We start from the raw sequence: 22768 nt of genomic DNA, 5'->3' as shown, positions 1-22768 counted from the left end.
TCTCCCAGCACAGTCTCAAGAGCATGGAGGAGATTCCAGGAAGACAGACAGCTACTCTAGGAGAGCTGGACAGGGCCGTAGAAGGTCCTTAACCCATCAGCAGGACCGGTATCTGCTCCTTTGTGCGAGGAGGAACATGATGAACACTGCCAGAGCCCTACTAAATGACCTCCAGCAGGCCACTGGTGTGAATGTCTCTGACCAAACAATCAGAAACAGACTTCATGAGGGTGGCCTGGGGGCCCGACGTCCTCTAGTGGGCCCTGTGCTCACTGCCCAGCACCAGGGAGCTCGATTGGCATTTCCCATTGAACACCAGAATTGGCAGGTCTGCCACTGGTGCCCTGTGGTTTTCACAAATGAGAGCAGGTTCACCCTGAGCACGTGACAGACAGGAAAGGGTCTGGAGAAGCCGTGGAGAATGTTATGCTGCCTGTAACATCGTTCAGCATGACCGGTTTGGTGGTGGGTCAGTGATGGTCTGGGGAGGCATATCCATGGAGGGACGAACAGACCTCTGCAGGCTAGACATTGGCACCCTGACTGCCATTAGGTATCGGGATGAAATCCTTGGATCCATTGTCAAACCCTATGCTGGTGCAGTGGGTCCTGGGTTCCTCCTGGTGCACAACAATGCCCGGCCTCATGTGGCGAGAGCATGCAGGCAGTTCCTGGAGGATGAAGGAATGATACCATTGAAGGGCCACCACGCTCACCTGACCTACATCCAATAGAACACCTCTGGGACATTGTGTTTCGGTCCATCTGACATCACCTGGTTGCACCTCAGACTGTCCAGGAGCTCAGTGATGCGCTGGTCCAGATCTGGGAGGAAATACCCCAGGACACCATCCGTCGTCTCATTAGGAGTATGCCCCGACGGTGTCAGGCATGCATACAAGCACGTGGGGGCCATACAAACTACTGAGTACCATTTTGAGTTGCTGCAATGAAATTTCAGCAAAATTGACAAGCCTGCTGCATCATTTTTTCACTTAGATTTCCGGGGTGTCTTTGAATTCAATCCTCTGTAGGTTGATCATTTTCATTTTCATCAAACGATGTGGCATCCTTCGTTCATAACACATTACCCAGTCCATATTAGTATAGATATCCAGCATGATATTTTTCCCCATTGAGATCTGATGTGTTTTCAAAGTGTTCCTTTAATTTTTTTGAGCAGTGTATATATATATATATATATATATATATTTGGGTAAACATAAAACACTTATGGTTCAGAGCAGAGAATTATACTATTTAAGGTCAACATAAAAACAGCTTTCAAACAATGCTGAAGTCACACTTCTTCTAAGAGAAAACTAAACCACAACCACAATCAACTGAACGCCCTATAATTCTCTTCTCTGCTTTTAACTTCTGCTTTATCTTATAATCTAGCATATACTTGGCATTATGTAATAATTGCAAACAATTCTTGCCTCTCTCTCTCTCAAAAATATGCTGCATTATGGAAGTAAAAATGGTTTCATTTTTCATGTCGACCTAATATTTACAGTAATGTTTAGCATATTTTTTTTCCTGCTTGGAAAAATATCAATGGTCGCAAAGAATTCCCTTAAGTGTCTCAAAAAATTAGCTTTAAGGAAGATTTTGTTTGGGCGCAGTACCAAACATTTTCACTAGGTGACAACCAGACTCCATTACTGCCCATATAAGGGCGCCTCCATTTCCATATGTGGTTTGAGTGATCTGAACCATTATTTCCATAATTTTCATACAACTTATCAAGTAGACATCCTATTCAGAAGTAGTATGGGAAGTTTGGTTGAGTTTAAAATGAATTCAACCTCTATTAAACACATAAAAAGAACACATATTTGCGTTATAGCTCGCTGCCACATCACAAATGGGGAATCTATATATTTTTTTCTTTATATTTAAAACATTTTTAGATCTTTTTTTCTAAAAATAAATAAATGTATGTTATCTTTTGAACGTTTGGCATGAAAACAAACTGAGGTTTCTACCATTCTTTCATGGTTTTTCATGTTCATTGCTATTTCAAAATAAAGGTCTGACCACGCCTTAGGAGTATGAACATATTCTTGTTGAAAATTGATAAATTATGGCTTGAAGGGGGTGGATTGGAATCCACTGCTGCTTCACTGTATATGTAATGAGTGATTAATAATCAAGGATAAGCATTTCTACATAAATCATTTCTATATTCAATGAGTGATTCATACTGTTAATCATATGTTTGCTGTGAGTGTTAACCAGCTGCTTTTAGCATTCTGATGTAACCCTCAACATGTGTTGTCTATATATCTGTTTCTAGCTGACGAGTTAAGGTTACAGGGAACACTACATCCTTGCATCGCTTTCTGCCAGGACTTTTACGTGATTTTCCCAACTCACTGAAGTGACGTCGACGTCCGGGTTAGCGGTAGCATTAGCCATCAGGCAAGTGTTATTTAACCTCCTCAGACCCGAGCTTTGGTTTGACGTGCATTTTAGATTTCTTCTAGCTTTTTGGGGTTAGGAGGGACCGATACATATAATAACCAGATATTATCTTTGAACATGAAGCACTTTTTGAAAAAAATGATGTCCACATATGTGGACACTGGGTCTGAATTCACAGAAAACAATCAAGACACCATTGTGTAACAAAATGCAAATCTCTTTTATTTACAGCCTGTGCCTGAACATTTTTCGTTGTTACTCTTGTATAACTTCTGAACATACATAACATACATCTTCCGCTTATCCGGGGCCGGGTCGCGGGGACAGAATAAGAAAGAATAAATGCCCAGACTTCCCTCACTCTAGACACTTCCTCCAGCTCTTCCGGGGGGACACCGAGGCGTTCCCAGGCCAGCTGGAAGACATAGTCCCTTCCGGTGGGACGCGCCCAGAACACCTTCCCGGGAAGGCGTCCAGGAGGCATCCGGAACAGATGCCCGAGCCACCTCAGCTGAGCTCCTACCGAGTGACCGAGCTTCTCATCCTATCTCTAAGGGATCGCCCAGCCACCCTGGGGAGAAAGCTCATTTCGGCCACCTGTATCGGGGATCTTGTCCTTTCGGTCATGACCCACAGCACAGGACCCACAGCTCAGCCCAGGTGAGTTGGATCCGAAAATTTAGCCGGGGCCCCACCCTGGAGCCAGGCCCGGGGTTGGGGCTCGTATGAGAGCGCCTGGTGGCCGGGCCTCCCCCCATGGGGTCCGGCCGGGCTCAGCCCGAGGAAGTGACCTGGGGCCGCCCTCCCATGGGCTTACCACCCGTAGGAGGGACTGTAAGGGGCCGGTGCTTAGAGGATCGGGCAGCAGTCGAAGGCAGGGGCCTCAACGACCTGATCCCTGGACACGGAATCTAGCTCTAGGGACGTGAAATGTCACCTCGCTGGTGGGGAAGGAGCCTGAGATTGTGCATGAGGTTGAGAGGTACCGACTAGAGATGGTCGGGATCACCTCCAAGCACAGCTTGGGCTCTGGAACCACACTCCTGGAGAGAGGATGGACTCTTTACCACTCTGGAGTTGCCCATGGTGAGAGGCGGCGGGCTGGTGTGGGTTTGCTTATAGCCCCCCAGCTCAGCCGCCATGTGTTGGAATTCACCCCAGTGAACAAGAGGGTCGCTTCCCTGCGCCTTCGGGTCGGGGATTGGTCTCTCACTGTTGTGTGCGCCTATGGGCCAAACGGCAGTGTAGAGTACCCGGCCTTCTTGGGGTCTCTGGGAGGGGTGCTGGAAAGTGCTCCGACTGGGGACTCCGTTGTTCTACTGGGGGACTTCAACGCCCACGTGAGCAGCGACAGTGACACCTGGAGGGGCGTGATTGGGAGGAACAGCCCCCCTGATCTGAACCCGAGCGGTGTTCTGTTATTGAACTTCTGTGCTAGTTACAGCTTGTCCATAACGAACACCATGTTCAAGCATAAGGGTGCCCATCAGTGCACATGGCACCAGGACACCCTAGGCCGGAGGTCGATGATCGACTTTGTGGTCGTTTCATCTGGCCGTATGTCTTGGACACTCGAGTGAAGAGAGGGGCAGAGCTGTCAACCGATCACCACTTCTGAATATTGAAATGGAGAAACAAAATGTATATCCAAATAAAAAACAGATCCAAAAAACATGAAAATTTGCTTTCTTTTTTGTAACACTCCAAAACTTCAACTTCTCCAAACTAGTAATGTTCTTTTTATTTGTGTGTGTGTGTGTGTGTACGGTGATCGCGAGTGAGCAAGAGAGTGTGTGCGAGAGAGAGAGTGAGCGTGTGTGTGTGTGTGTGTGTGTGTGTGTGTGTGTGTGCGCGCGCGCGATCGCGAGTGAGCAAGAGTGTGTGTGTGTGTGTGTGTGTGTGTGTGTGTGTGTGTGTGTGTGTGCGAGATCGCGAGTGAGCAAGAGAGAGAGTGTGTGTGTGTGTGTGTGTGTGTGCGCGCGCGCGATCGCGAGTGAGCAAGAGAGTGTGTGTGCGTGAGTGAGTGAGCAAGTGTGTGTGCGTGTGTGTGTGTGCGCGCGATCGTGATCGTGAGTGAGTGAGCCAGTTAGCGTCACGAAGCTCAGTGCAACTACAAATTCTAATTTTTTTGCTCACATTCTTATACAGTTTCATCGAAGTTAAGTCCCATTGTCCACATATGTGGACATCAAATTTAGCAGCATAGTAAATCTTCCCTTTTACAAAAGTTTGTCAAATGTGCATGCCATTTTAATCATACAACACTATTATGCATAACTTAACAAGAATAAACAATGAAATGTTATAAAATTTTTTACATTGTGGACGTTTTGGTCTGATGTGGCTGCGTGACATTTCGCCTGTGTTCTCCGCCATCTTGAAATTATTTATGTTACGTTTTTTTTTCTCCTGACACCACCAGATGGCAGTGTAAGTGTCCACGTTTGTGAAAAACATGTTCCAGTTGCACAGAATTAAGTAGTATGCTGCACACATCCAAAAATGTGATGTCCACGTATGTGGACACCGGGTCTGAGGAGGTTAAATAAACTCCTGATGTACTTACATGCCTCGTTTTATGAGTATAGAACCTATTTGTACTACTGTATAAGTTCTGGGCATTATTAGTGGGGTATTTTACGAGATACAACCTTGGATCCATTAGCGCCTGCACTAGGGGGGGTTTGGCTCGAGGTCATGGTGCAAAGGACCCTAGGTTAATTTTACTCCGAACCATCCCTTTAAGATGTGTTTTTGATTTTATGGACTCTTAGCCAATCAGAAACTGCAGCCTGAAGCAAGGACATAGCTTAGACCTTGGTGAAGGGTATAATTGCTGTGATCTTTGTAACTGTAAGCGGGGCGGCCTACGAACTCCTGTGTGAGTCTTGAAGCTGACTTCTGCTGATGAAACTGCAAACTATCTTCAGTAAATATATTTCTTTAATTTATTAAAGATTGTAATGAAATTTAAAAAATCCTTAAAAGTCTTTGAATCCAGTGGACGGCACAAAGTGCACAACCTGTGTTTTCTTTTGGGAAAGAAAGTAGAGACAAATCAATTATTTATTATTTCATTTTCTCATTTTCTCTTCATTTTAGTAATTGTGCTTATACAGTATGTGTGTAGTGGATGTCTTTTAACTTTGCACAAGGCTCAGATCTTAAGATGTACAATTTAATCTGTTCAGCTTTCTAAGTGTTTCCTCAGGCTGGCTGTGAAGTGCATCAAACTGGTATTTTTTTAATTTGCATCCAAAACAAAGAAGCATGATAGATCAGTGAAGATCAGATACTGGTGCAGCCTATAGACTTTTATGCTATTTTCATTCTCTACACAAATCAGAATTAAAATTTTCTGGTTGCTGGATTTACCTCACCTGTGGCATTGTGGTCCTGATCAGACACAGACACATTGAAATCTGAATTTAAAAGCAACAGATGCAACACAAATAAACAGATATCAAAAGCTCACATTTAGGAATGAAAGAAGAGTTTAGAAGTAAAATAGTGACGTGCATCATGTGTTAGAAGCACCACCAGGGTACAGACGCCTCTGAGAGCAAAGACAAGACAGACACTGAACTATCAGAAGAACTTTAGCCCATTTATGCAGAGCAACTTCTTTATTGAGGGTCTTCTGATCTTTCATGTTTATTATAATTATCAATATAGACAGCCATGCTCAAAAGTTTACACAATACAAGATATTTTCCATAAAAGATGTTTGCATATAGTCCAAAAGACAAAATGGCTGAATTTATAAAAATGAAGTTCAGAAGTTTATGTATTGATTCTTAATACTTTGTTGTTACCTGGATGATCCACAATGGTTGTGATGTTTTATGATGGTTGTTAATGAGATCTTTGTTTGTCCTGAGCAGTTCTTCAGAAATCCTCTTGCAAATTCTTTGGTTTTCCAGCATCTTTTGCATATTTGAACCCTTTCCAGCAGTGACTGACTGTGTGGTTTTGAGATCCATCTTTTCACCCTGAGGACAATTGAGGGACTTGAAAAGGTTCAAACATACACTATTGCTCCAGAAGGAAACACAATGCATTTGTATATAATATAAAAGTATTTGTTGAGAGGAGAACAGGGAGAGAATAGACAGACTGTTTTCTCTTCTTGAGAGATTGGTAGATAAATATAATTTTGGTTATGTAAATTAAAACTTGTTAATGAAACAAACTCGTTTTATATGAACATTATTTATTTTTGTTATGCAAGTTATAATTTGTTAATGGAACCCAAAAGGGTAATCTCTGTGCATTGTTTATTTTTTGTAATGCAAGTTAAAATTCGTAAATGAAACAAAGAACAAATTGTTTTATACATTGTTTGTTATGCAAGTTATAATTTGTAAACAAAATACATTATTCTGTATATTTATTTTTGTCATGTCAATTAATTTGTAAAATAAACAAAATAAATTGCTCTATACATTTTTATTTCCAGTACTTTTTACAGCTATTTACAAGAGTTATTAGTTATTTCAGTTCTGCTATCAGTGATAGGGTGACCATATTTTAGTTTTCAGAAAACAGGACGGGGGCGTGGTTGATGGGCGGGGCATGATTTTTGGGGAGGCGTGGTTAAGGGGTGGGGGCGTGGTTTGGGGGAGAATGCATCAAAAAATACAAATGCATTCACAACCTTGCAACTATGTTATACTTTAATACATAAAGTAATACATCCTTTCCATTCAATGTTTGGCACGCAACAATAAAATACTATATATAAAAACAGTTTAGCTTTTAACACCTTTTACATGACACTATTTCTTTTCATGGCCATAGCAGGTTAAAAATCTACTACTAAAATATATATATAAAAAAAATCTACTATACTATTTCAGTAAAAAAACAATTTCAATCCTCCTGATGTTCTCTTAGCCTATACTTTCTTTATGTGCGCTTTTAGGTCGCTATAGCACCTTTATTTGACACTGACACGTACTGTACGTGCCAGCTTTGCAGTTCATGCATTCTGCTTTACACGGATCCCGACCGAAACGAAAACACGGGAATTTTCTCTGTAAATCATTTGTGAATTTACATTTGGGTTTTTTTTTTTTTTTTTTTTTACGCTGTTAGCTACTTACATCTTACCTCGAACTTGACCGTAAACTGAAAGCGTATGCGTCACGTTGCTAAAATTCTGTGAACGTAAAGTCCGCCTACTTTGATTTGATTGGTCATTTCAAATATTCTGACATGGACAAGCAGTGACAGACCAATGACAATGAGGCTGCGATGAACAGACACACACACAGGCTCTGTATTCTGACGTGCTCTCTGCTTGCCGCTGCGGATTGAAGAACGCGCTGATTATAACAAGACGGGACGAAGCCGGTTTCATTTGTTTTGTGTGCTAAGGCAAGCGTGTATTTAAAGAACACTCTTAATGGCCCAATGAGAAATAATGAAAACCAGGACATTTTCATCACTTTTTAAAAAACAGACAGGACGGCCAGGACAGGACGTGAAAACAGGACATGTCCTGGGAAAACAGGACGTTTGGTCACCCTAATCAGTGACGCTGTTGAACACTGTTGAGAAATGCACAGACGGGTAATTCACACACACACGCCTCGGTTATATATGTAACCCTCATTCCCTTTCAGTCGGTCACGTTCGACGTCACGCCGATGCACCAAAGAATTGGGATCTCAATTCGTCAGTATGTCGACGTGACGTCGAACGTGAAAGGGAACTCTCTCTCTCTCTCTCTCTCTCTCTCTCTCTCTCTCTCTCTCTCTCTCTCTCTCTCTCTCTCTCTCTCTCTCTCTCTCTCTCTCTCTCTCTCATTAGTCTGCTATCAGTGGCTCAAGCCTCTATTACAAGCTCAAAATTACGTTTTGAAATTAGCAACAGAGCGTTTTAGGGACAAAAACCTGACAAATGTCTTGAAATACATCATCTGAACAGTGTTTTGAGGCGTGGTAACCGTAGTTTTAGCCGTATAATTGACTCAGGGCCGTTGAATTATTGAAATATAATGTAAAAATAATTATTGAAAAATAATGTAAAAATAATTATTGAAAAATAATGTAAAAGTAATGAGGGACTTTTGTCCCTATTAATTTAATGGCAATTATCCCTTACTTATTCCTTATTCCTTACTTATTCCTGTAATTCTTTTGTGTTTTATGAGTTTAATAAATAACTCTGTCTCGTCTTCTGTCCAAACATGCCACACCGCTACCAGCCTCAGACTATAGGGGATATGTGGGCTCGCAGCAAAGGACACACAGGCAGTGAAGCACTGTGTACCTGTGAAGCAATAAAAGACTTCTGAGATCGCACCCGGGAGAAAGCTTGTCTCTATTATGTGCTTCACAGGAGCGCTCAGGCACCATGCGGATGTGGCGGTGAACTGACATATAATTCTGTTGGTGTTCACATACAAAAATTCAATGTTTTATAACATTAAAATTATAACACCCTTTACATCTTTAAAGAATTATCAACTTTTACGTACATCCACAGCATTATTTGCATAGAGCATTAACATTATATTGAACACTTATCGAACTTTTGTTATTTTATCGAGGTTTTATTGCAGTAATATTGTTATCGTTCTATCACCCAGACCTATATATGAACGCTTTGTGAAGGGATTCTGGTGTTCACTTTTGTTTGAAACTATTCAACAAATGGCATCCTTCCTTAAGTGCCCTGCAAGGGCGCAAAAACACAGTTTAGAATTTGCCCTTACAAGTCTCCCGTGAGCATTAATTGTGTTGCACATGCTGCCTATAGTGTTCCAAATGAGTTACTTAGGAGCTTCCATGACAATAAGGATGCTGCCTTATAAGGGAGCTGCCTATGTAGACAGTGAGACAGCTCAGTAGGTTTTGGATCAGAGCCTTTCCTGTACAAAAGGTCTGACAGCTGCCCTGAAGCTTAGTAAGCAGAGGTGAAATGTTTCAATGCCTCTTGAGAAAAATTTGATATATTTTAATTTAGAGACTGATTATGAATTAAAACATGATAATGACACTGTCACACCACTTGTTATCCCCAAAATGTAAATGATATAATGAAGAAGAAGTGACACATTTGAATCTCCAGAGAAGCCATGTTCAAAAGCTGGTAAGTTCTGTTCTCATTTCTGTCACTGTACAAATCAGAAGTGAAAATATTTTGTAGTTTTGCCACTTTTCCTTCACCTGTAGCATTGTGGCTTTAAAAAGACAACAGTAAAACAGCACTGTTTAAATTCAGACATGAGCAAATGAAGGGGTTATCAGTGATTAATTGAAAGTGCTGCCGAGTTAAAATACCTGTGTAATCTATTTATATATAACTAATGAGACATTTAAATGTTCGTCCCACTTGTCGCTGAATTTCTTTTATAATTTCCTAGACACAAGTAATTGGGTCGGGAGTTTTGGGAATGCTACACATTTAAGTGCTGTCGTTTTAAACATCATAAAATGTTTTTGTTCTAACTTTAAAAGGTTTATTTCTTACAGTTATTTTAGATACATTCTCAAAACAGATCTTGTCAATATATTTTTATTTATTTATAGGCTACTTATAGCTGGCACATACAGTAGGAACGTCTCAGAAGTGCAATGCCATCTGCTGACCACAGCACAGTTTCACACAGAATATTAAAGAACTTTATAAGAACATCTCATCCTTATAATGCTGTTATGCAGAAGCATCATCCCCATTTAAAAAATAAAATAAAATAAAAATCTGAAAAGAGGACTTATTATTTCTAGCTTTGAAAATGTTTTGAAAAGTTGTTTTAGGTAAAAAAGTATTTGTCTTAAATGTGACAGAAATCATATGCTTCGCTCCTGCTCTTAAGAGCATAATGACTACAAGATGTGATATAAGTGCACTCAATATAAAAAGCTGCTTGTGCATTTACATTTATGCATTTGGCAAACACTTTTATCAAAAGCAACATACATTGCATTCAATGTAATACATTTTATAAGTTTATGCATTTGCTGGGAATCAAACCCATAACCTTTGTGTTGCTAGTGCCATGCTTTACTGTTTGAGCTAAATGCAGTTCTCTTACGAGAGGTACTCTCGTACTGCGTAATATCTTACGCTAGGGGAAATCTCTTTTCCGCGAGATACTGAAGCCAAAAAATTATCCTTAATTTTGAAATAATGTAAAACGCGTTGCGGCAGCATGCAGACATAGGCGAGACAGCTCGCGCGCCTATTGGCTGCCCTGCGGCAACTGCAGCAGCCTATCGATAAGGCCCTATCGTGATGTCATCACCAATGGGGGCGCTTCGCGCCCCATACGTCACGTCCCGCCGAAACGGGCGTGGCCTGGGGCTATAAATATAGCATCGAAAGGCTAGCTTACCGATTTTTCATCTCTTCAGCGGAGCTCACGCATCGCTGGATCCAGAGAGAAGAAGCCGCGCCGTGGAAACAGCATTTCAGCGGGACGAGTTCGGTACCTGGAGTCGCTGGCCGCGCCGCCTTCAACCACCGTTCCTGCTACGCTATCCGGCGTTATATCCTTTTATTGCATTGTGTGTGTTCGCCGCCGCGACTCACACTCCTTCTCTAAAAGAGCAGAGCGTCTTTTTCAAGATGTCTCGTCCATCCTGTGGCTCGTGCCGAGCCCCACTCAGCGACGGGGACCGCCATGTCATCTGCGTTTCCTGCCTGGGTGAAGGACATGCGGCTCTAGCGCTCGCTGACGGCGGATGCCCTCACTGCGAGCTTATGCCTATGGCGACTCTGAGGACTCGCATGGCAACTTTCCACGAGCCTGCACCTCCCGCTTCGACGCCGCGCCGTAAAAAGCGCCGTGCTCAGCGGATCCCTGAGCCTCCCACCGAGAAAAGCTCGCCGGTGCGCCTGCCAGCTTCGCCGTCTGCTTCTCTCGAGTCTCTCACTCCCGGACAGTGGCCGCCACTGGCCGCCGCTTCCGCCGGAGATGACAAGGAAGAAGCGGCAGTTTTCGAGGAGGACAACTGCTCTATCCTGGCTTCGGACAGCGAGGATTGGGCGAGCTCTGTGGACCTCGCCCCTTCTTCTGCCCGCGAGTCGTCAGGAAAACGGGCCAGCATTGAAGCTGAGCTGATGCGTCTGCTCACACAGGCCACAGAGAGCCTCGGCCTCGAGTGGTCCGCGCCCGCCGAGCCTACACGCAACCGTCTGGACGGCTGTTTTCTGCAAGGGGACCGCGTTTCCACGCCCTCAAGACCCGCCCCGTTTCTTCCTGAGCTTCATGAAGAACTGGCAAAGTCTTGGAGCGCCCCTTTTTCAGCCAGGCTATGTTCCTCTGCTTCGGCGGCATTCTCCGTGGTGGACGGTGCCAAAGACAGAGGATACCTCGCTCTCCCGTGGAGGAGGCAGTAGCAGCCCATCTTTGCCCGCCCTCTGCTGGACGGCGGACTAAGACGGCGCTACCTTCAAAAGCCTGCCGCGCTACTTCCACCCTGCACAGTCGCGCTTACACCGAAGCTAACCTTCTCCGAAAGCTGGACGAGGAAGGCACGGAAGCAGTCAACGTGGCGGATTTAAGGAGCGCTACGGACCTCGCTCTCCGCGCTACGAAATCCGCTGCACAGGCCATAGGGCGGAACATGGCCTCTCTCACCGTTGCTGAGAGACACCTCTGGCTGACGCTTTCAGAAATGCCGGACTCGGAGCGCTCTGTGTTCCTCGACGCCCCCGTTTCTGCTACTGGCCTCTTTGGATCGTCCGTCAAAGATTTCGCGGACAGATTCGCTGAGGTACAAAAGACGTCGCAGGCCATGAAGCACTTTTTGCCAAAGCGCTCTAGCTCCGCATCAGGCCGCTCTAAACAGCCGTCTGCTCGCAGCTCGCAGCCACCGCCCCCCGCCGCCGCTTCACAGCGTCGACAGGCCCGGGACCAGAGACCACGCTCTCGCTCTGCCGGCCACCGCCCCCCACAGCGTGGGACTCGGCCGAAGGTTGAGATGAAGCCCGAGGCCTCAAAGTCTTCCTAGCCAGCTTAGGAAAACGACGGTGTTCAAGCCCCGCTGCGGCCGGGTTTCCACCAAAACTTCCCGCTCGTCCAGTTCCATTACATGCGACTGTTCCAGTGTACTCTGCAGTAAACAAGTCGGTTACATTACCCGCTTGCCTGTACACAAACGCCGTTTTCACGGCGACCCAGATAAATCCTGTAAAGAGCGTATTTTCTGGTATTCCGGCCACGGCCGACGGTGTTATGAGTGTAGTAAAAATGCCCACTGCCCAGTGCCCATTCCTACACACAGACACAGCCCGCCCCACAGGGCTCGCGCACATAAAATCGACTCATGTCGATTGCGCACAGAATGTAGTGAACGTGCCCACGTCCCAGTGCCCACAAACACTACACGCTGCATGTCTCTCGGTTTCTGTAAAAACGAAACCAACACACATACAACCGACTCAGGTCGATGGTGTTTTCAGTGCAAATGTGCCCGCTGTCCTGCGCCCACATTCACTCACAGACATGACGAATCCCTCGGTTTCCCCCACGCTCGCCGTCTCTCAGCTACCTGCCGTGAGAGAGCCGAGCGCGGGCGAACCGCCCGCTGTGATCAAAACACTCCCCGCCTCGAGCGCTGCAAATGCGGTGTCTATAATACAGCATACCGAAGCTCCCCGGTCGCCACTATGTCACGACCAGAGCTCCGATCTCATTCAACCCTTAGCTATGCACGCACATGCGTGGGCAAAGCTTCCCGGTGTATCAGAATGGGTGCTGAACATTATAGAAAGAGGCTATTCGCTACAGTTCGCTCGACGTCCCCGCCGTTGTGCGGTGCGAGTCGAAACCACGGTAGAAAAGGAAGTAGCAAGTGTACTTCGTACCGAAATTGCGAAACTGTTGAGCAAAGGGGCAATAGAGCCTTTATCTCAAGCTCAGAGTGAAGGGGGGCTATACAGCAGATATTTTCTGGTTCCGAAAAAAGACGGGGGTCTCAGACCCATTCTAGATCTAAGACAACTGAACGTAGCGCTTTCAAAACGCCGGTTCAGAATGCTCACAACCAAGAAAATCCTCGCGCAAATTCGCCACGGGGACTGGTTTGTGTCAATAGATCTGAAAGACGCGTATTTCCAAATACAAATAGCGTCACGTCACAGGCGATTTTTGAGATTCGCCTTCGAGGGCCAGGCTTATCAATACACAGTCCTACCGTTTGGCCTGTCCCTAGCACCCCGTACATTCACGAAGTGCATGGACGCAGCCCTCGCTCCCCTGAAACTTCGGGGAATGCGAGTTTTGAACTACTTGGACGATTGGCTGGTTCTAGCTCAGTCACATACGGAGCTCATAGAACACAGAACCATTTTACTCGAACATCTCGAGAATCTGGGTCTCAAAGTCAACTGGGCGAAAAGTTCACTGTCTCCCAGTCAGAGAATATCTTTTCTGGGCACAGAACTGGACTCGCTGTCAATGACAGCGCAAATATCGCTACAGCGCAGATTGACTATTCAGCGCATGACAGAAACCTTCCGCCACGGCACTATAGTCCCGCTAAAGAAGTTTCAAAGGATGCTCGGTCTCATGGCAGCAGCATCCACAGTTCTCCAGCTGGGTCTGCTTCGCATGCGCCCACTGCAGTTCTGGCTACAAGCGCGAGTACCGCGTCGAGCATGGACTTCAGGTCTCTTTCGTCTCAAGGTCGATCAGGAATGCGTCTCAGCACTGATACCCTGGAGAGCGACCGACTGGTACCAGTCAGGTGTAAGCCTGGGGACTTCCTCGAGTGTGAAGGTGGTGTCCACGGACGCCTCCACCTCGGGATGGGGAGCACTGCTCGAGGGCAGACCGTTTTTCGGCCAGTGGTCAGAACGGGAAAAGCTTCTGCACATAAACTGCCTGGAAATGATGGCAGTCGACAACGCGCTGAGGCGCTTTCGTCCCCAAATAGCAGGACACCACGTCTTGGTCCGCTCGGACAACATGTCAGTGGTAGCCTACATAAATCGCCAGGGAGGCATCACATCCCGAAACATATACAGGTTAGCGAAACGCCTCCTGGTATGGGCTCAGCACAATTTGCGCTCGCTCAGAGCAGCGCATGTGCCTGGCCACCTGAATGTGGGACCAGACAGACTGTCCAGGAACAATGTTCCAGCAGGAGAATGGTCACTGCATCCGCAGACAGTCCAACTGCTGTGGCAGACATTCGGCAGAGCAAAGATAGACCTGTTTGCGTCTCAAGAAAACGCTCACTGCCCGGAATTTTTCTCAAAGAGCAGGGATGCGCTGGCCCACGTCTGGCCCCGCTGCCCGCTCTATGCCTTTCCCCCCATCACGCTCCTACCTCAGGTATTAGAGCGGATCAGGGAAAGCAGATGCTCAGTGTTACTGGTTGCTCCGTTCTGGAAGAACCAGGCTTGGTTCCCAGTTCTTATGCAGCTGACGAGCACTGCCCCATGGCCAATACCAGTGAGGAGGGACCTCCTCTCTCAAGCCAGGGGCTCGATCTGGCATCCTCGCCCGGAGCTTTGGTCCCTACATGCGTGGGCCATCAACGGGTACCCTCTGATATCCCAGAGGGAGTGTTAAACACGATCATGCAGGCTAGAGCTCCCTCTACGAGACGGCTCTATTCCTCAAAATGGTCAGTGTTCTCCAGCTGGTGCACAGCACGCGGCTTTTCACCCCTGGACTGTGGAGTGACGGAGGTTCTCTCCTTCCTACAAGAGCTACTGGATGAAGGCAGAGCCCCATCCACGCTCAAAGTCTATGTGGCGGCTATAGCAGCGTTTTCCAAACCAACGCTTGGTCAGTCACTAGGAAGGAACGATCTGGTCATTCGGTTCCTTAGAGGAGCTAAGAGGTTAAATCCTCCCAGACCTCCCTCAGTCCCCATATGGGACCTTTCTACGGTCTTGGAGGCCATGAAGGGTGCCCCATTTGAGCCTATCCAGTCAGTAGATATCAAACACTTGTCTTTCAAAACGGTGTTTCTTCTGGCTCTCGCTTCAGTGAAGCACATAGGGGACTTACAAGCGCTCTCAGTGAGCGCGACGTGTATGGAGTTTGGGCCAAATGACTCGAAAGTCATACTCAAACCAAGGCACGGGTACGTCCCTAAATCCCTCAATACACCGTTCAGGGCCCAGGTAATTTCCCTGTCTGCCCTGCCGGTCTCTAACGAGGAGAAGGACGCCAGCTTCCTTTGCCCAGTCAGGGCGCTAAGGGCTTATGTGTCCCGCACGTCTGTTTTCAGACAGACGGAGCAGCTCTTTGTTTCACTCTACGGACGTTCTAAGGGACTCGCCGTTTCGAAACAGAGCCTATCCAGATGGATAGTCGATGCTATAGCGCTGGCTTACACCTCTAAGGGCTTGCAGTGCCCATTAGGTTTCAGAGCGCACTCCACGAGAGGCGTGGCCTCGTCGTGGGCTTGGTCTAGTGGGATTGCCTTGCAAGATATCTGTATGGCGGCAGGCTGGGCCTCCCCGTCTACATTTATAAGGTTTTATAACCTAGAGGTTCCCGCTCTGCAAGCTAAGCTGCTTTCAGTCTAAAAATCGGTACTGTCTGCCCCGAGTACGTCCGGCCCAGAATACCGAAATAGCGCGAGCAACGCTCGTTTAGATCGCGCAGCTCTATGGGCAATGTGTAAGACCCACTATATTCATCAGTCCAGGCCGGGGTCGCCCTGACTGAGTAAATACCATCACTATAACTGTTCTTATAGGATGCTGCATTACAGGAATGATGCTATTCTAGCCACTCTTCCTGGGCTCTCTGTGAGTCACTTGTGATCATGTACTACATGAGCCCGGGCACCTGCCCTTGGGACTTTGGTGCTGGATCATAGCATGCACGGCGTTTTACACTGTTTCCCCTAGCGTAAGATATTACGCAGTACAAGAGTACCTCTCGTAAGAGAACGTACTCGGTTACTAACGTAACCTCGGTTCTCTCTAGAGAGGAAACGAGTACTGCGTATCTTGCCGTGCCTGCGCACGCTCCGGTTCGCTCCGGCGATGAAAAACCGGTAAGCTAGCCTTTCGATGCTATATTTATAGCCCCAGGCCACGCCCGTTTCGGCGGGACGTGACGTATGGGGCGCGAAGCGCCCCCATTGGTGATGACGTCACGATAGGGCCTTATCGATAGGCTGCTGCAGTTGCCGCAGGGCAGCCAATAGGCGCGCGAGCTGTCTCGCCTATGTCTGCATGCTGCCGCAACGCGTTTTACATTATTTCAAAATTAAGGATAATTTTTTGGCTTCAGTATCTCGCGGAAAAGAGATTTCCCCTAGCGTAAGATATTACGCAGTACTCGTTTCCTCTCTAGAGAGAACCGAGGTTACGTTAGTAACCGAGTACGTTTTCTAGACAGTTTAGAGATTCTTGGTTTTAAAAATCCAGAACTCAGATACTCAGTTATCATCCAAAGAGGATTTTTATACAATGCCAGTGGAGAAGTAGGAGTGTACAGATTCACAATGAGGTGAACAAAGAAAAAAATACAAAATTAAATAAAAATAAAATATTCAAAAAAATGAATATACACTTGACTCAGTGCAAACTCTGAGTAGGGATGGCTGACGCGAAACTGACGTTCCGAAGCTTTTCGAGATCCCGAAGCGCAGATGTTTCGAATTATAGAGAAATTACCGTATGGACAGGAGGAGAAGCTCGCGGGCAATCGGGGGGACGTGGAGGCAAAGTGACAAAATAATGAATCAGAATACCTAGCAAAAGTTTCTCCTGCTCCTAGCTCATGGACACCTCCTACTCACGTTCTCTGTCTCTGCAAGTTTCGGAAGGGAATGATTCAGATTTCTCTTGGCACAGCTACTAGAAGACAGACGGGTTGCTCACGTCACATCTATGTCGTCAAGCTCAGTTTGAGTCTGCGCAGTACGCTCGACCATCAGGAAGTGAGTGCTTCTAATTGACTTCACTTGTCTCCGTTGAATCCAATGGGGTCGCTGTGTCCAGTTTATATACTGTCTATGTTCAAAACACCCATGTCACGTGACTACGGGTAAATTAAGCTTCGGAGTGTTTCACAAGTGTTTCGACAGGTGGCATGGTCCACCGAATCAGCGTATCTTGACCTTGTGGGTTTTTGTGAGAGGAGTTTGATTTTGAGATAGCGGATTTTTGGTGATACAGTGACATTTATAGTGCGATTTGTTTAGTTATATTTAGGCTTACATTTAAATTTACACATTGACTGATAGGCTAGAGACAGACAGAGTATACATATAGTGATACATTAATAGATAGAAATATATATATATATATATATACACAGGGCCTAAAGTTAACTTTTTTGACCACCACTGTGGCGGGTGGCTTTAAAAATCCACCCGCCACAGTGACTGCCAAATGAGTCACTTATGAGGCCAAAAAAAAGAATTGCACAAACATTTGTTCTTTAACTTTTAAGAATAGCTGCTACACATTTAAGTGCTGTCAAGTTATTAACGAGATGAGATCCATACAAGTAATAATAACTCTTAGAATACAGATATAGACCAGCTCGTAAACAAATCACACGCGGCTGTGTTGATGGCTGGGCAGCTGTTAGTTACAGCGTTCAGGAACCGTTAAGCAGAACTAAATTAATATTGTTATTACTGGTAAAGTTACCGGGTAGGCTACCGGACATTTTCTCACCGGTTCCCAACTCCCAACATCTGTGCAACTGTCATTGTAATGTAGCCTATGTCAGCGTTGCATTATCTCATCTCATCTCATCTCATCTCATCTCATCTCATCTCATCTCATCAACAGTTTAATACTTAACTCACACATTCAAAAGTAGTCAGAGAAGGGCCTCATCTTTCTCTCCGATCACATATAGGCTACGTTCCGAAACACTCAAACTGCGCTGCTTTCACAGATGCTTTCTTTACTCCAGTAATGTGCCTGCCGCCACATTTTTTAGCTAAAATCCAACGAAATAGCTGACTTTGTTTAAATGTCAAAGAACAACAACTTTGAAAAAAAAAAAAAAAAACCTTCACAAAGACCCGGCCTCTTTAGTTACTATACGCTGATTTCACGCAGCCGCCATTTTGAAATCGAAAGTGAGGCTCCGGTGGGAAAAACCCCGGAAGTAAAGATAAACAACAATGCCTTTGGACTACCAACCTGAAGCTGCTGCCGCGATTTACACTATTGGATGTTAATATCCAATATAGGATATGTATATAGTTCATTCCTGCTTCTTTTTTTACTTTTTGAATTATATAAAAAAAATATTTTATTTATAAATGAATTTCACTGTATATAGTCTAAAGTATAAAAGAAATGTATGTACAGTTTTAGAATTGACACAACATCATTAAACACAACAATACGCCATCGCATTCACGACTCTCCTGTGATTAAAGGCAACACTTCCGGTTTTCTTCCCACCGGAGCCTCGCTTTCGATTTCAAAATAACGGCTGCGTGAAATCAGCGTATTGCTATGTCCAACAAGCTACACCGTGCTCACGCCAAACTCTGGCCAAACCATGATCTCGTACGCAGTGAAAAACACATCGCGCAGCAGAGCGGACACTGACAACACGCTGACAGACAAGACAGAGGTTACTTTTGATATTAAACAAAGTCTCAACGTTAAAATGTGGTCATTTTTAAAGAAATTTAGACAATACCGTTTTGTGGCTCTGTAATATGTCTTGACAGATCGCTGTGGTGCCTCAGTTAAAGCTGCTCGTGAACCGATCATCTCTTCCTTCTAGTTAATTTATAGCATCAAATAAACATGAATGAACATATGAAGGAATGTAGTTTTAACTGCGGAAAGATGTCAGTAGGTCTACTCAGTACACTACTTTTCAAGTTCAAATCCTCCAACGTTGAACTCTCCTGACTGCTTTGTCGGACAAAAAAGGCGGATTATGATTGGCCAGATCGCCTGTCAATCAAACTCCCCGCGAAGGGTCGATTCTCATTGGCTACCTGCCAATGTGGCAGGTAGATTGACAGTGTTACACGCCAATTGCAGAATTCACCCGCATTTGGCGTGTGGTCGGGTGTTAATTTCAGGCCCTGTATATATATATATATATATATATATATAGGGATGGGGAAATAAAGCCTCGTGAATCACTAAGGCTTTCCCCTGACTGTTGGGGAAAAGATTCAAAGCTTCGAGAGTGTCAAAAACAGCGCCATCTGGTGCTTATTTAAAATAAAGCAGCCAGAAGCCTGTGTTAGAAGCTCTGGCAGATGAAGCAACCACAACACACTCCATAGTTTCAATGTTATGTGTACAAATAAAAGCCTTACATGTTTGTGTTTGATTTGTTCATTTAATAAATTCATTTTCTCTCCTCACAAAAACATCAACCACCAGACTGAGCCAACAATGACTCATTAAATAAGATAATGTGTTTCGAGCCTTCTGACACCCAAGCGAAACGCGCACGTGATTGGACAGAAAGTGAGGCTTCATTTGTCGTCGATCACGTGACTCTAGTAAACCAATACACACCCCGATACGGGGCTTCACTAGAAATTGTGTCGCATGTGCGATACACACATCGAAGCTTCAGTGTCTTACGTAACATCACTAGTCCAAGGCATGATGTTGTTCTGTTTTGCATCTTTATATTTTACTTTTTGTTTGATGTAGTTATGTCTGTTTTCTTGATTAAATACTTGTTGTTTCAAATTTGATTACGTGTTTGACCTCCCCATTCATGTTGCTACTCCTTGAGCCAAGGGGTCGTAACACAAGCCAACGTGCAAACTATCGTAAATCAATGTGAAAGTAAGTCGCAGACGCTTAACACACGATCATCTTCATTAAAAGTAAAGAAACTAATTGATCTTACCAGTGCTGTTGTTGCGCTCTCTCCTATTGCGGTCTTTGATTTTGAAATTAGCTGATGATCAATAAAATGCAGCTCATATCTGTTGCTTTCGGTGACGTGAACTCCTTTAAATCTGTATATAGCGCGTGAGTTGAAGATCGGATTTATATCCATTTTGCGAAAACACATTTATGTGACCAGGTGTAAATGGAATCATTTTGATAAATCAGATAGCTATCTGATCAGTAAAAACCTGGTAAAAACGCATGAAGTGACCATGTGTAAACGGGCCCACAGACACAACTTATTACTTTCACTTCAGACATAACCAATTGTGTTTATGTAAATCTTGTGTGTATTTGACAGTAGTAGCACAATCAGACGCAATTTAGATAAAGTCCAGTAATCGGGCGCTGTTTGACAGGTTTTTAGTGCGCGCGCTCGGGGTGTACGCACTCAGAAAAAAACGCATGTTAGAACAGCAGGCGAATGAAATGTTTAACCGGCAAGGTTTTAAGCAAATGCAACTTTTGTGATTGCGAATAAGTGCAGTGTGAGTGAGTGTAACTCTACTGCTGCGTCAGCAGGTGATAATGTACATCGAGTTACAGGTCACGGTCTACGGTTGGACCATATTTTGGGGGCCCCCTAGTGGCGACGGGGCCCTGAGCAGCCGCTTAGTTCGTGTATAGGGAGGGCCGGCCCTGTGATCACCCAAAGGCAGTGCAATAGAGTAATATGGGTGAGTTTCTGGTTGAGCATTAATGATATAATTTTGTTCCCTTTCAGTCAGTCACGTTCTACGTAACGTCGACGTCACAGACGTATTAATCTCGCCTGAGAGCCCAATCACCTTCGAGTGTAAACTAAACAAACCTAATGAAGATTGGTGTGAGATATTTGCATCTCGTGCTCCGCCCCCGCAGCGCGGGTATAAATAAGGAAGTGGATGCAATGCACATTTGCGGGATGTTACATCTCCGTTCCCTCCTAAAGTCTTACCAAACTTTAAAGGTGAACTAAGTAACTTTTTTTACCTTAACTGAACAGCTTCGGAGTCATTGGAATGGTTATATTACTTATTTCGGGTTGAATGGTGGTCGTTTCGCACCCCCCTGGTGCCCGTGAGCGGAAAATACGCACTTGCAACTTTGAGCCGGCGGGCCGCCGGCCGCTGCGTCAGGAAGTCTCGCGTGATATCAGGTCTCGCGATGTAAACAATTGCTTTACGGCCAAAAGAAATCTGCTAAAATGCTGTCATTATTGCGCTCCCTCACGCTGACCGAACCCGAATGAAGAAGACGTTTTAAAGAATGTCCCATCTGCTTTGATGTCGTTGATCTATAGCCTCTGGTGTCTGAGAATCACCAACGAGTTTTTACAACAGTGTTGTCAAATATCTTTTCCGAAGCTGTGGGGGGAGCTCTAGAGAGAAACCTGCGAGCAAAAAGCGAGAATACAGCAAAGAAATCCCGAAGCTACTGAGTGCTGCTTTAACCATATAGATCAGACTGGATTTATTAAAAATAGGTCCTCTTTTAACAATATACAGAGTAGGGCTGCACAATACTGGGAAAATATGCAATATGTGATATTGTTGTTGAGTATTGCGATAATGATATTTCTTGCGATATAACATTTCCTCAGAGAAATGCTATTTAAATTTTTTAGCATTTATATATGTAATGATCATACTAAAATAAACAGGTAGGCTTATAAATATTCCTCTGATCTTCAGAAGAATATCTCAGTTTTTTCATAAGGAGTTAACGTTACACATGCAACACTTTGATTAATGGTTGTCTGTGAGACTCTGTTATTGTTACTTGTCATTTCATTAGCAGTTTTGGTAGATTTGGGCTTACACTTTTTGAAGTCTTCATATAGCTCCCTGAGGTTGCTTTCCAGATGACTGTGGAGATTAGATGTGGGCAAAATTTTTCGGCATGACGAGATGAGAACATCTCAACTTTTCAGAATTCCGCAAGCTCACACAGGTCATGGCAACAACAGACGCAAGCGCTTGTGGAAAGAAGGAGATAGCGGTGCGGCCGCGCTTTCCATGCGTTTTTAGACGCAATATGTGAATGGCCCCTTACACAGTACCTGCATTTATGACACGTCTTCTCTATTGAAGCCAAAATATTGCCGCTGTTGTCCTTTTCCTCGCTTGTTTCTACTCTCGCCATTTTATTTTCCTTTCTCTGCTCTGAGCCACTAGGTTCCCCTTTGGGCCCGATCTAGCCAATAGCATAATAACACCTACTGGGGAGGGGGCAGTGGCGGCTGGTGATAATTATTTTTTGGGGGGCGCTTTTTTGTGTGTGTGTGGGGGGGGGGGGTATTTAACCCTCTGATTATCTTCATTTGGGACGACACTAGTTATCTTTGGGGTCCCCAGACAATAACATTTAATTTTGTAACAGAATAATATATATATATATATATATATATATATATATATATATATATATATATATATATATATATATTTTTTTTATTTTTTTATTTTTTTTTACAAATGTAATTTTACACTGTTTATTAATGTTTTTTGTAAGATTTATGATATATTTA

Source organism: Leuciscus leuciscus (genome assembly GCF_965113295.1).
Source record: "Leuciscus leuciscus genome assembly, chromosome: 12".
Taxonomy (NCBI): domain Eukaryota; kingdom Metazoa; phylum Chordata; class Actinopteri; order Cypriniformes; family Leuciscidae; genus Leuciscus; species Leuciscus leuciscus.
The sequence above is the reverse complement of the archived record's forward strand: the minus strand, read 5'-3'. Positions refer to the sequence as shown.